Here is a 14,699-nt window from a genome sequence, read left to right on the forward strand (position 1 = left end):
TCAGAAAGAAAGATCCTGTTGGATTTTTCGCAATTTAAGCACCACTACAGAAAGAGCCCTGTATCTTACAGGAGTCATATCACTAACGGTGATGGGATAAAAGCCAATCTTTAAGGTTTAAATGTATCAGTTAGTCAAACTTAAGTGACCTTAACTTCTTGCCACCTTTCTCATGCTGGGTAGAATACTCGTGTAGCTGTAGAAACAATCTCAGGTCTGAAAGAGGTGGAAATTGGCCATTCTTGGTAATGGGCACTGGGGCATTATTATATTAATTATAATTAATAAATTAATTATTAATAATATTAAAAGTGAAAGCTTGAGCAGAAGGTACAGATTTTTCTCTAATGCTTTATCGGCTGTTACAAGAGAAATAGAAGGCTTGAATCAGAACAGTTTCTTCTTGCTTCAGTTTCAAGTAGAAGGTGCTACCCAGGATAAATGAATCCCAGAAAAGAGTTGTCTAGACAGAGAAGAACCTTTGAAAGCATTAGCCAATATGATCAATGTGCAACTTTTTAGCCAGTTAACTTTGTCTTGATTGTAACCAGGTGTCAGTTGAGATGGTCTGTTTTCCAAAGCCAGGGCGGGTTAGTTTCTAATTAGGCTTCTGCCTTGTCATTAGACATGGGGTCCAATTGTGGCTTGAGCATTATACTCCCAGTGTGCTCATGCATCAATCTTATGTCTGTTCCATCCTACACTTGCAGCCCTGCAATTCTTTTTTGTGCGTTGACCACAGCTTTTCAGCTTATCCACCCTGATGGTTAACAATGTCCCAGTTTTTTCTTTAACTTGGCCACGTTCTGGTAGGAAAAATGCTCCTATGATTCTAAATGCAGGATGACATTTATGTTTGTCCCACTGGAATCTGAAAAGCAAGATGATTAATAATGGAAATGCTTAGACTGCTTTACTGGCATTGCAATCAGCTATGGAAAACCACTTATAATATTAGTAAGAGGATCCTACTTTTGCTATTGTTTTATCAAGATGTTTCTTACAAGGTGGCTTTCTGATAACAGAAAAACAATTAAAACACCTCTGTGTGATAGTTGCTGTGTGTATCTTTCAACAGGTACGTCTTTTTAAAATTCTTTTTCTCCACTTATGGAGTGACTTGACTTGACTTTAGAGCAGTGATTCTCAAACTTGGGTCCTCAGGTGTTATTGGACTTCAGCTCCCATAATCCCCAACCAAAGGCCACTGAGGCTGGGGATTATGGGAGTTGAAGTCCAATAACACCTGAGGACCCAAGTTTGAGAATCCCTGCTTTAGAGAATAACTCTAGTGATTCTATTCAAACACCAGAAAACATACTAAAACTGGACCTGAACTATTTTTACATTTATATCCCACTGTAGCCCAGATTGATATACATGGTTATTTTTTATCTTCTTAACAACCCTGTGAGGTAGATTAGATGGAGAAATAAGTTACTGGCCCAGGGTCACCCACTGAATGTTATGGTGGGATTTGAACTCAAGTCTTACCAGGCCTAATCCAATACTCTAACCATGGCACCATATTGGCTATACTACTTATGGTGTGGGGAAATTGCCTGCTGCTGTTTTCCCCCATATAAAGAAGTTACCTGCACATAGTGTTATCATGTGGTGGTGAGTTTATAGCTTAACCTTCAAGGGCATGTTCGTTTTTGATATATGGGAACTTTTTCACAGGACAGCATTCATGATATGTACATAGTAGAGGAACAGTTTGCCAGGTGGTCTGTTGTTTGTGTAGACTAGCACCATGTCACAGGGATAACTACTTATATGCCAAGAAGTCCCCCCCCCCCGCTCCCAATTATTGAATATATGAAGCTGGCTTTTACAGAATCAGATCATTGGTCTATCTAGCTCTCAGGAATTCAGAAAGGAGTTTTTCTATTGTGAGCTAGCAGGTATTGAACCTGGGACCATCTGCATACAAGGTTTGTACATTACTTGCCCCTAGATCTGTTGGTTACAAGTGTTATGTAGCTTATCTGTAGGCTTTCAGTGGCATCTGGTGGGCCACTGTATGAAACAGGATGCTGGACTAGAAGGGCCTTGGGCCTGATCCAGCAGGGCTGTTCTTGTGTTTGTCTTCTAGTCCTCTGGTAAGGTGGCCAGTTATAGTGATCTTGCATATTTTTGAAAGTCAATCAATCAATCATCTTTATTATGGTTCAAGACCAGCATAATTTTTGAAAGTCACCATTGTTGCCAAATGTAGCGAGATGAATGCAAATATGTTAAGTCATACCATCTGATGGGGGAATGGGTCATGAGCTGGGTTGACTTAAAATATTTACATTCTTGCTGCCTTTGTCAGCAACTGTGACTTTCAATTCACTGGACTGGGCAAGAAAATGCAATTATAATATTATCATATGTAACATTTCACTTTAAAGAATGTGGTTAAATTTATTTCTGATAAATTTATTTCTAATGAGCCCCTGGTGGTGCAGTGGTAAAACTGCTGCCCTGTAACCAGAAGGTTACAAGTTCGATCCTGACCAGGGGCTCAAGGTTGACTCAGCCTTCCATCCTTCCGAGGTCGGTAAAATGAGTACCCAGAATGTTGGGGGCAATATGCTAAATCACTGTAAACCGCTTAGAGAGCTCCGGCTATAAAGTGGTATATAAATGTAAGTGCTATTGCTATTGCTATCAGCAGGCTGGAAGCAATCTTCATTTCAGTTACCTGTCATGTTCATTGATTTGTGTTTTCACATCACCAAAATAAAATACATGAGAGTTGGCTGGGCTAATCCAAGATACTTAGAAGCTCTGAGATTTCCAGAATGCTTACAAACCTTTCCAGAAAATATTAATCAAGGTCATTCTTCTTGCCAAGAAATAATGACACACACATTTTGTATGGCCTTGAAACCATTAAGGTGAGTCAAAGCATTTGCATTAATTTTTGTCTAGTCTAGTGTTTAGATATTTCTAATGCATATCATTGAGTCATATCTCTGATTAATAGTATATGAGTCGAAAAGCAATCATTTGGATCCATTGAGTTTTCAAATAGATCAGTCTTTGAGCTTTGTCAGGGAAGGAATCTAGTCAGCCAAATATTTGCCTCTTGGATGTGGAGGATGTTTACTTGGATTATATAAGAATCATGTCATTCTGCCAATTAACTTGGCATCTCTTTGGGGACCTAAAAAAAAGAATATTTCAGCAGCAAGTCTTTGACAAAAAGCAGGTGAACAATAAATCAAATGTAGTAAGAATTCAACACATAGCTTTTAAAAATCTGGCTGTAACATATGGACAGAGAAAAAGCTGCCTCTAATTGTAGCCTTCAAATAACACATTTGAGAAAAGATAATTTTGGATTACATTTCTAGTGGTACAATGCACAAAATCACATTTTTCTATTCCAGATTAAAGAATTCAGAATAGCAATCACACACTAGTTCTGCACTCACAATCATTAGAATTCTGTGTTAACACATTACTACTCAGATTGTACAAAAAGCTGCTCAACATGTTAAGGAATGATTGATGGAACATGGAAGTAAAGTTTCTGTTTGAACAGTCCACTGGATATTCGTGTGTGTGTGTGTGTGTACACACACACACACACACACACACACACACACACACACCCTTCATTAAAAATTCAGGGCAAACAAGAGACTTTTCATTGTTTCAGTAACAGTGAGCAAAGTTAGACAATTGTATCCTTCAGTTGTAATTTGTTTCTTCTAGTGATGGATTTGCAATTAGGTAAGTGTAATAAGATCACACACAGAAAAACTGGAAAAGATCAGAGAAGAGTAATCAAACATAATGAGAAGGATTAACTAACATGTAAGCAGTGAAAGCTGATGCACACAAAATATTTCTCCCTTGAGCACTGAACCAGCCATTGGATTTTCTGCTCATTTGAAGCCAGGTACATTCTATGTCATTTATCATTTGACAATACAAAGTCTCTATGAGGTAAACACGTTGTCGTGATGTGTTTATATTACATCAGAAGGGCTTGTGGTCAGATAGTCCTTTCACTGGTAGGAGTGAAGGGACAGCAGCAAGGCAGTATGGGATCAGCTCCAAAGTGGAGGAATTATGTGGGGCCAAAGATATTAATCTGTCAACACCTCATCATTTGTCCAAATTTGGACTAACAGGATATTGATAATAGTGATTGTTATAATGTAGAGAAAGATCCTTATAAGGACTGTAGAGGATGGAGATTTCCAGAGGGAGTCCTGCTGCTTAAAGGGGTGGAGCCAGACAGCAGGGAAGAGAAGCATTGACAGCCGCTGGAAAATACCATATTTGGTGATAATAAAACTCTTTGGTGTCTCCATGTGATTAAAGCCCTAACTTATCACACTGATAAGGGGACAATCCAGCACTATTTAGTGCTGTGAGTTTTCAGTAATAGCTTGATAAGACAATTAAGAAATGAACAAATGGGGGTGACTGCTCCAATTCCCAGGGCAGCCCCATTGCAATCATGATAGACAGCTCTCACATAAGGTTGTGCATGCAGAGGGACATCACAGAATTAAGAAGAAATTAGTCATCAAACAGATCACGTCTGATCCCAAGCAAAACTCATGCTGAGTGGGCCCTAGCATGAATGAGATAGTGTTCAGATAAATATGGTTATGTTACTAAGATGATTTGCTAATTTCAAATTTAGCTGAAATTTAGGCAGATCGCCATAAATATGACACACTAAACTTAAATATAGGAGAGTACCGGACTCAGAGAATGATTTTCATTTTCCCAGAAAATGATTTTCCTGAATTGAGCAAGAGGGTTAAACTAGATGGTCCACAGGGATCTCCTTTCAACATTATGATTCAGTGATTTTGCTCACTATACTTGCAAAGGGATCCCCTGCTAACTGGGCAAAGAGGCACCTTTTACCGTGGTGATTCTATTTATTTAGCAGGGGGAGAGTAACTGGCCCTATCCACCCCCCAGCACAGTACCTCCAGTGACTGTTGCTGGTGTCTGTCGTGTTTTTTTAGAACGTGAGCCCTTTGGGGACAGGGAGCCATCTTATTTATTTATTATTTCTCTGTGTAAACCACCATGAACCATTTTTGGAAGGGTGGTATAGAAATCGAATTATTAATAATAATAATGATAAATAATTACCAGCAGTGTCAAAGAAGATTAGCAGATATGAAGCCAGAACTACACAACACAGGCAGAATCTCCAATTCCAGTCGAATCAGAGACGTTTCTACCAAAGTATAGAAGGAGAAACTGCAAGAAACGTAGAAACACCAAATAAAGAAGAAACAGTGCAATTCTGGGGGAAATTATGGGACAATCCAATAGATTATAATAAAACAGCAGGCTGGATGAAAGAGGTCAAAAAATGTAACCAACAAATGCAAGATCTAATAATAACACCAGAATTAATAAGTGAAAGAGCAAAGAAAATTAAAAATTGGACTGTGCCAGGTAACAATGAACTGCATGGCTTTTGGCTTAAACACCTAACAAGCCTTCATAAACAACTATCAAAACAGTTTAATCACATTTTGCAAAGAGGTGATATTGAACAATGGCTAACAACTGGGAAAACTCATCTCATCATGAAAGACCCAGCAAAAGGTGCAGTTCCAAGTAATTATAGACCGATCACCTGTCTGCCAACCATGTTCAAATTATTAACTGGAATAATAGCAGATGAAGTCATGCAACACTTATTAACTAACAAACAGCTTCCAGTTGAACAGAAAGGAAATTGCCCGAACACCAGAGGCACAAAAGACCAGCTGCTGATTGACAAAATGATTTTAGAAAACTGCAAGAGAAGAAAAACCAATCTAAGTGTTGCATGGATTGACTACAAGAAAGCCTTCGATTCATTGCCTCACACATGGATACTAAAATGTTTAGAAACAACTGGTGTCAGCAAAAACATTCAGATATTTATAAAAAAAGCAATGAGCATGTGGAGTACACAGTTAACAATCAATGGTGAGACACTTGGACAGGTTAGCATTAGAAGAGGCATTTTCCAAGGGTACTCACTATCCCCTCTGTTGTTTGTAATCGCCATGACCCCACTTTCACAAATACTAAACAAAACAGGCCTCGGATACCAAACATCTAAAACATCCAGTAAAATCAACCATCTGCTGTACATGGATGATCTGAAGTTGTATGCAAAGTCCCAGTCAGAAATCGAATCACTGCTAAGCACTGTCCGTATATTCAGTAGCGATATAGCAATGGAGTTTGGACTAGACAAGTGTGCTGCATTAATAATGAACAGAGGGAAATTAAGAAAAATAGAAGGAATAGAACTGCCCAATGGAAGCAAGATCAAGAACCTGGAAGAGAAAGAACATTACAAATACTTGGGCATTCTCCAGGCTGATAAATCGCACACACTGAAGTTAAAAGAAAAATTGGAAGTGAATACATCAGGAGAGTTAGAAAAATCCTCAAGTCCAAACTCAATGGCGGGAACACCATACAAGCCATAAACACTTGGGCTATACCTGTTATCAGATACACTGCAGGAATAATAGACTGGACCCAGGCAGAGCTAGAGACGCTAGATCGTAAGACCAGGAAAATCATGACCATCAATCATGCTCTGCACCCCCGCAGTGATGTCGATAGGCTATACCTCCCTCGCAGCTCAGGTGGAAGAGGAATGCTGCAAGTCCATCAAACAGTAGAGGAGGAAAAATGAGGCCTTGAAGAATATATCAAGGACAGTGAAGAAGATGCACTTAAAATGGTCAATAATAGCAATAGCAATAGCACTTACATTTATATACCGCTCTATAGCTGGAAGCTCTCTAAGCGGTTTACAATGATTTAGCATATTGCCCCCCCAACATTCTGGGTACTCATTTTACCGACCTCGGAAGGATGGAAGGCTGAGTCAACCTTGAGCCCCTGGTCAGGATCGAACTTGTAACCTTCTGGTTACAGGGCAGCAGTTTTACCACTGTGCCACCAGGGGCTCAATAACACAAAACTATTCAACACCAATGAAACAAAGCAGGCCTACAAGAAAGAACAAGTCAAGAACCGAGCAGAAAAATGGAAAAATAAGCCCCTGCATGGTCAACATTTGCACAATATAAGTGGAAAATCAGACATCACCAAGACCTGGCAATGGCTTAAGAATGGCAACTTGAAGAAAGAAACAGAGGGTTTAATACTGGCTGCGCAAGAACAGGCACTAAGAACAAATGCAATAAGAGCAAAAGTCGAAAAATCCACCACAAACAGCAAGTGCCGCCTTTGTAAAGAAGCAGATGAAACAGTGGACCACCTAATCAGCTGTTGTAAAAAGATCGCACAGACTGACTACAAACAAAGGCATGACAAGGTAGCAGGGATGATACACTGGAACACCTGCAAAAAATACAAGCTAGCTGTAGCCAAAAATGGGTGGGACCATAAAATTGAAAAAGTTGAAGAGAATGAAGATGTAAAAATATTATGGGACTTCCGACTACAAACAGACAAACATCTGCCACACAATACACCAGATATAACTGTATTCGAGAAAAAAGAAAAACAAGTTAAAATAATCGACATAGCAATATCAGGGGATAGCAGAATAGAAGAAAAAGAAATAGAAAAAATCACCAAATACAAAGATCTACAAACTGAAATTGAAAAGCTGTGGCAGAAAAAGACCAAAATAATCCCAGTGGTAATTGGTGCCCTGGGTGCAGTTCCAAAAGACCTTGAAGAGCACCTCAACACCATAGGGGCCACAGAAATCACCATCAGCCAATTACAAAAAGCAGCTTTACTGGGAACAGCCTATATTCTGCGACGATATCTATAACAACTGACAATAAAATTCAGCCATCCCAGGTCCTTGGGAAGGACTCGATGTCTGGATAAAACAAACCAGTCAATAATTATTATTATTGTTTACACAGTCAGACAGGTGTTATTGATTGGTTTGTTTTATCCAGACATCGAGTCCTTCCCAAGGACCTGGGATGATGATGATGATGATGATGATGATGATGATTAAAGCAAGGATTAGCTGAATGAGCAACAAGTGAGGCAGTTGGTCAAAAGACCTCAAGTCCCCTGGAAGGCAGTTTATTTACAGCACACATAGGGGCAACACTACCACCAATTTGTTAAGGTATCAAATTTCCATCTGTACTTTTGACAGCTGTATTACAAATGGAAATTAAACAGGTGCAACTTTTTACAGTTTGAACTAGGAGTAGGGAAAGCTGAGCCTGTTGAATTTCTGGCTGTCATGCAGCTGTTTTAACAGGATACAGAAGTGCTCCCGGGGGGGAAAGTTGCAATCTTAAGCTAGGAGTGGAGAGGGCCATGGGTGGGGAAACCAGTTGCAAAGTCATTCTCTCAGGCTGCAAAATAGAAATAATAGTGACTTGATTTAGACTACTATGAGGAGACAAAAAAATTACACATCTGTCTCAAACAATAAGCATTAAAAGTATTGTGGTAGGAGGGAGAAAATACAATGGCTGACACAATGAGGGAAATTACTCAAAATAGTATCATTGAAATTAAAAGGCAAATTAGGCAAATGACTAAATGAGTGCTTTGCCCATGGAAAAGTTGCTACTATTTTTGCTGACAAAAATGCCCTTTCTGAATAATTTTTGTACTGAATCTGGAAAAAGCTTTAATGCTTGAGACAATTGAATAGGCACTCGCTGAAGTGACCTGAAATGCCTTTTCTGCTTCCCATGCCTTTGGTTCTCTCATCTTTTAACTTTTATTACACAATGCCATCTTGTTATCGAGTCTCTGATTAGTGCCTTGGCACCAGCCAAATTTTTCCACTCTGTCAGATCTGCACGAGCCGTGGTATCATGGAGCTGATAGAAACTGGCACAAACAAACCTTAAAATAAACACTTATGTAAAACAAAATAAGTGTGGGGAAATATTTTCCCACTTTAGCTTTCTTCCATACCACATACCTTAACAAAGGACCAGAGTATCCACAAAGCAGCAGAGAAATCTTCAGCTTCTCAGACAGCAAAGTGCAGCACCACACAAAGGTGAATGCTTGTATTGCCAGAAATGAAATAAAAACAGAGAGAGCGAGCAGGGGGAAACTTGTTATCACTGTTGTCCACTTTCAAACAGTGACTAGTAATTTCATTTTTTTAGTTAGCACCAGTTGTTAAGAACATAAGAATAGCCCTGCTGGATTAGGCCTGAGGTCTATCTAATCCAGCATCCGGTTTTCACACAGTGGCCCACCAGATGCCTCCGGGGAGACTATAGGCAAATGGTGAGGGCATGCCCTCTCTCCTGCAGTTGCTCCCCTGCAACTAGTGTTGAGAGGCATTGTGCCTCTCTGGGCCAGTCACTTCTCTCTCAGACAAACCTACTTCACAGGGTTGTTGTGAGGAGAAACTTAAGTATGTAGTACATGCTCTGGGCTCCTTGGAGGAAGAGCGGGATCTAAAATGTAAATAATACATCATAATAATAATCTGATGTCAGACATGGGCGGTAAGCCATGCCCCCCAAGTCTGACTTCAGATGTGTGGGCGTGGTCTAGCTTCCGAACGGGGCTGCGCAGGCCGATTTGGGAGTTAGATTGAGGCCAGTGCTGCATTCACAGCACGGCTAGGAGCAGCTTTCCCAGAGCCACTCCTGGCTGCACTGTTGGCCATTTAACTCCTGAATGGGGCCATGCGGGGCCAGCACTGTGTTTGCAGCGTGGCCGGAGGTACGGCCCCTGAAGGATTGCGGCCCAGGTTCTTTGAACCCTGTCGCCCAGTGGTGGCTACACCGCTGGGGAAAAAGTCAATGTCAAGAGAATAAAAGAGGAAAAACTTCAGTCCAGACAAAATAATAATAATTAATCAACTTTATTTGTTATATAACAAATTGTTCTCTGGGCAGCTCACAACACAACATTAAAACATGAAACAAAAACACACAACACATTAAATCATAACAGACCAAAAGGGTGGTGGGGGGAGGAGAAAATACAAAATACAATACAAAGCAATTTAAAAACTCTTTAAAAAAAATAAGTTATGAATAAAAATTCAAAATAAACAAGAGCCACAAAGTGAATGTATAGAAGATATGACATGCTATAATGGCTACAGTGTTGGACAAGGCCTCAGGAATTCTCAGTTCAAATCTTCACCCAGTCCACAGGTGGCCTTGTGCCAGACACTCTGTCTCAGCCTAACCTCCCTACAGGGAAAGTAAAACATGGGAAAGGAAGAATCATGCATGTCATTCAGAGTTCCTTGGATGAAGGACAAAATATAGATGTAAGATGACAAATAAAAGAGGTTGCAAGTATGAAAGAGGAAGAACAGCAAGGAGAGCAATTACTGTAAAGAAGACATGACAGAACCATAAGGCATAACCAGAATAAGTAGCTGTGCCAATAAGGAGTACTAGCTGGGCCCGGGTGCAGAGCATCTGCATCTCCAGCTGGCCCACCCACCCGCCGCTGCCTTCTTCTGCCGCCGGCCCACTCGCCACTGCTGCCTTTTTCTTTCTCCCCCCTCCCACCTGCACCACTTGCTGGCTGGCCGTCCAGCTTCTTCTCCCGCCCGGCCACCAGCTTCTGCTCACCCGCCCGCCGATTTCTTCTCATCTGCCTGCCTGCATTTGCCACTTTCTGGCTGGTTGGCAGCCGCCACCATTTTCTTCCCCCCACCCATCCTCTGGCTATCCGGCAGTTCTCCGAACTCTTGCAAATGCTGGCACATATGGGATTAGCCACGGGTATGCCTTAGCGAATTATATATAAAGAAGATAGGATGTTTTCTGAAACTGTTTCTAGACTAGGATTTCTCAACCTTGCATCCCCAGATGATGTTGGATTACAGCTCCCTTCATCCACAGTCAAAATGGTCTTTGGAGATTGGGAATGATGGTAGTTGCAGTCCCTTGGGGCCACAAGGTTGAAAATCCCTGCTCTAGACTGTGCACCTGTTGTCAAGGACCTGCTCATTTTGTTTTTGTTACTTATTTAGGAACTTTTCTGAATTTTTTAAAAATTCTTTATTAGAACAAATTTTTAATGCTAGACAATATTGATCCAAACACAAACAGCAAAACATAATCCAACAAACCACACTTCATCAATCCATCTATCCACACACACTCTAATGTTGTCTGTGGAATGAAAACAGCCATAATTTCCCCTATTAGTATAAAAAATAAAATCTGACAAAATTACATTAAAAGAATTATTTGTAGTCTGGTTTGCACAGGACTGAATAATATGTGTTAGCTTTTCTGAGATCGTGATATGCCATAGGTTCTTGTACCAGATGCCCATTGACAGGGTTTGATTTTTCCAATGTTTGGCTATAGCTAACCTGGCAGCAGTTACTATAAACACAATTCTTTTTTGGATGTCACATCTGTCTTGACTCCAGAACATACATTTACTAACACCAGCTAGGGGCATAATCCTATTTTCTGGTTTGTAGTCCTGCACATCTCAGTGAAAACCTCTGTCCGAAAGGATAAGACCCTAGGACAGATCCACCAAAGATGAAAATAAGTTCCCTTCATCCCGCAACCACTCCAGCAAAGGGGAGAACACTCTCTTTGGATGTATGCTACTTTTCCTGGGGTCAGGTACCATCTATGGAAAACCTTGAGAAAGTTCTCCTTAATTTGGGCCAAAGAGGAAGTAACTGGCTTCCATTTCCATATGTTTATCCACTCCTGCTCTTTGATTTCCTGTGGGAAATCATTTCCCCAAGACATTAAGCAGTGGGTTAAATGTGTGGTTTATAATCAAATCATATAATTTTGAAACCACACCTTTGAAGGTGTCCATGGCTTCCATAACCAGTACTGCAAATTTTGTTAGTTGTCTGTTAGCGTGTGCTGTTATTTCTTCGGTTGATATAAAGGATCTGCACTGTAAAAGATGTATCCATGTACAGCGCAAAGGACCCAAAATCTCCCCTATAGTCTCTAGGCACTTTTTAAAATAATAAATGACAATAAAGATATGACCAAGGGCTGAATACAAGCAGAAGTTAAAGAAAGAACTAAAAGAGGCCTCCAGTTTCTCCTTATCCCCTTTTTCCTGCTTTATTCTCCTATTTAATTTTTCTTTCCCCTTTCCCCTCAAGTACTTGTGTTAATGCGACAAACCATTTAAGCATTTTGCCCTACTCTTTGCAGCTGTCTGTAATAAGCATATGCAATATAGGTAGAGTGTGTTATATTAATTAGGATCATTATATGCTGGATTCTCTCTCTCTCTCACTCTCTCTGAAAGAATGAGTTTGTGAAAGGGGCATGAATAAACAGTGTCCTGATTTACATCCCAAACCTGATTCCAGCCAAATGCACAGCTGCTTTCCATTCTATTTCTGTCTTTGCCATTCTCCTGATTTAACCCCTCTATTAGATGCCAAATGCAAAAAGGGCACCAATAAGTTCCAAGGAGCAATTCTGGCTGGCAGCTGCAGGTTCTCCGAAGCACCCAGTGCATTCACAAAGTCGCAAATCTGCTGAATGCACGAACACATTTCATCACATTACTGAGCGCCCGAAACAAATAAAACTCTCAGAGTAATAATTATCACACTGGCAGAGACTGTAACACTTGGAGCGGAGCCAACCCCAAAGATACTGGGGGGCGACTGAAGAAGCAGCTGAGAAACTTTTTGGGCAATGAAAACAAAGGGCTGGGATGTGAACTTGTAATTAAAGCCACAGCTGCTTCAACTCCCTCACTATTAAGCGATGGGGGATTTGAGCAGGGTGCAGCAGTTAAATCAAAATGATGTTTAATCAATTAGGTAGATTTCAAGATACAGATTTTGCCAAGCAGCAGAACAGAACAACTGCTGACATTTCCATCTCAGATTAGCAGATGTTAGCAACATCTCGTTTTCCACCATGTTGCAACTCACTTGTCAGAAGCCACAAAGTCCCCACCTCTTCCATTTGATGGAGTGCTGCCCGATCCAAAAATCCAGTTCAAGGTCTTTTCATTAACTTCAGCAGATGTTCACACAAGATCTGGGCTATATGACATGATGCTGTAGGACTTCACAGTCAGAGAAAAAGTGACACCAGCTGCATCAGCACAGTTGTGGAAGCTCTATTGGTTGTATCAAGATTTGGGGCACAGTAGAATCCTCTGGACAGCACACTCATGTGCCTCTATTTCTATGGCTAGCTTGGTGTTCAGAAACAATGGATATGAGAAAATTTTCTACCTGCATGGCTAACTCCACTTACTAATATTAGTGTAGCTCCAGCGACATATACCTAGACCAGGCACGGCCCATGAATGTGCCTCGGGGGGGAGGCGGTGGGCACCAATGAATCACCTCTGCCACTCACCTGGCTCCCACAGAGGCGAGCCCCTGCCAGGGGGGCTGCTGGGTGGCACAGAGCACTGGTTCCGTTTACACCGGCTCCCCCCCCCCAGAGGTATGTTCACGGGCCACGCCTGACCTAGACTCTTCCGCTCCTAAGACAGAAGGGAGGAGCAGAGGAGGAATATTCTTAAAACAGAATTAGAATTCCAAATTATCTTGATAAAATTAGACACCACAGTTTAAAAAGAGGATGGGAAATTGGGTAGTGAATTGATTCTTCAATGCTTAGCAACAGCTAGATCTCACTAGGATGATAAAGTTGTGTTTGGCTCTGTACCACTTCAGACTGCTCATATGACTGAATGCTCCTCCATTAAACCAACCAACCAACCAACCTCTGTACAAAAAACTAGAATTAACTTATGTGAGCCCCATACCCTTAGTCTGAAGTGGTACAGCCCCAGCCTCAGGTCTACAACCTCAATAAGAAGTAGGACCCAGCTAGAAAATAGAAATACAGTTCTACTGAGTCATCAAGAAAATATAAAATATAGTGGCTGACATGATAGGCAGCATTCCCTTGGATCATTAAATTCCGGGGCAGCTTCGACTCTGTTCAGTACCAGCAGCTGCACAAGCAGCGCTACCACAGTCCTGCCATTCACCACAGTGGGGAAAACCGTGGTTGCACTGCTTGGTTCTGAACAGCATTGGGGCTGCTTAGAGTATGCAGCAGCCCCGGAATGCAGTGTTCATCATGTCAGTTACTGTTGTGCAAAAAAGGTAAACTATTTAAAGTTGTAAAATAATGATATAAAATAAGCAACAGCTTGTTTTATTTCATTTTGGTGCATCCATTGTTAGGAATCAAGTATTGAAAAAGCCAGTAAAAGTGGAAAGTCATTCACAGCAGAACAAAGATGACAGTATTTAGAATGCGGGATGAAGGAACAGTTTTCATAAATATACATGTTCTCCTAAAGAGAACAGTTATGTATTATCTATTAGCTGACCTGGCACAGAGCATCTGCACCCCTAGTTCTCCCTGTCTCTCACGCCACGCACACACACCCCCACCGCAACTGATCTGGCTCCCTGCCCCAGCTTCATTTCATCTCCATCCGTTCAACTGTTCTCCCCACATCCCTTCAGCCAGTTCATTCTACCCCTCATCCCTACACAGCCCTGGATTAACCACAAGGCAAAACAAGCACGTGCTTAGGGCATCAAGGGGAGGGGGGCACCACAGAGTTTTGCCCCTTGCTATCATGCTCTTAACTCTTTTATTGAACATAAGAACAGCCCTGCTGGATCAGGCTCAAGGCCCATCTAGTCCAGCAGTTTCATACAGTGGCCCACCAGATGCCACTGGAAACCACAGGCAGGAGTTGAGGGCATGCCCTCCCTTCTGCTGTGACTCCCC

This window comes from Hemicordylus capensis, chromosome 3, assembly GCF_027244095.1.
Source record: "Hemicordylus capensis ecotype Gifberg chromosome 3, rHemCap1.1.pri, whole genome shotgun sequence".
Lineage (NCBI taxonomy): Eukaryota > Metazoa > Chordata > Lepidosauria > Squamata > Cordylidae > Hemicordylus > Hemicordylus capensis.